This window comes from Corapipo altera, unplaced genomic scaffold, assembly GCF_003945725.1.
Source record: "Corapipo altera isolate COAL_440 unplaced genomic scaffold, ASM394572v1 300, whole genome shotgun sequence".
Taxonomy (NCBI): Eukaryota; Metazoa; Chordata; class Aves; order Passeriformes; family Pipridae; genus Corapipo; species Corapipo altera.
In genome coordinates, this window is record NW_020885067.1 from 51,130 (window position 1) to 52,200 (window position 1,071).

General features: G+C 54.8%; 1 long non-coding RNA gene across 1 annotated transcript in view; it reads right to left on the bottom strand.

Annotated features, from left to right (window-relative positions):
* The window catches only part of LOC113959857, a 3,901-nt gene extending 3,242 nt beyond the window's left edge, over positions 1–659 (bottom strand). Inside the window, exon 1 of the long non-coding RNA XR_003531932.1 lies at positions 417–659. This is a non-coding gene — a long non-coding RNA (uncharacterized LOC113959857). The remainder of the gene's footprint in view (positions 1–416) is intronic.
* Positions 660–1,071: the final 412 nt, after the last annotated feature.

The window sequence follows — 1,071 nt, forward strand, 5'->3', positions numbered from 1 at the left end:
AACCAAACTGGGAAAACCACACTGGGAAAACCAAAGTGGGAAAACCAAACTGGGAAAACCAAACTGAGAGAACCAAACTAGGAAAACCAAACTGGGAAAATCAAACTGAGAGAACCAGACTGGGAAAACCAAACTGGGATAATCAAATTGGGACAATCAAACTGGGATAATCAAACTGGAATAACCAAGCTGGGAGAACGAAACTGGGAAAACCAAACCGGGAAAACCAAACTGGGAGAACCAGACTGGGAAAACCAAAGTGGGAGAACCAGACTGGGAAAACCAAAGTGGGAAACCCAAACAGGGAAAACCAAACTGGGATAATCAAACTGGGAGAACCAGACTGAGAAAACCAAACTGGGAGAACCACACTGGGAAAACCAAACTGGGAAAACCAAAATAGGTTTCTGATTCACCTTTTCCAGCGTCCTTCCAGTGGAACCAGTAGATGCCAGAGGAGGTGCAGTGGAGCTCACCTGACCCAGCCCCACGGAGGGAGAGGAGCTGCCCTCGTGTGCTCTGGGGGTAACCCGACCTCCCGCCCCAGCAGGGACAGGCCAGATGACACCCAGCCAGGCTGCCCTGGGCCCTGGCCCAAAGCAGGTCTGATATCACCCTGTCCCCCTGGCTTGGCTGGCAGCTGCACGGTCCCTGATGGCCTTGTGAGGGTTTTTACCACATCAGGGTGGCAGCTGAGCGTTGTACCCCCGAACATCCCGTGGCAGCCGCGTGTGACGAGTTCTCCCGTGTGACTGTGGCCCAGGGTGGGCAGTGCTGGTGCTCACTGCCGGTCACAGGGCCAGGCAGCCCAGCAGCCTGTAAGAACTGTATGCTGGGGAGCAGGAAGAGCTGGGCTCTTCCCTGGGGGAAGGGACCGGGTGCACCGATGTGGGTGAGCAATCCACACCAATGTGGGGAGGACAGCAACAGGTCCCATCAACAGCCCCATGGTCATCAAAGGCAAGGGGAAAAGTCAGGTCCAAGGTGAACCTGGGGAATCCAAACAACAATTCAGGTACACCTGGACACAGGGGCAGCTACAGCAAAGCACAGGAAGGAGGTGAAGGCCCA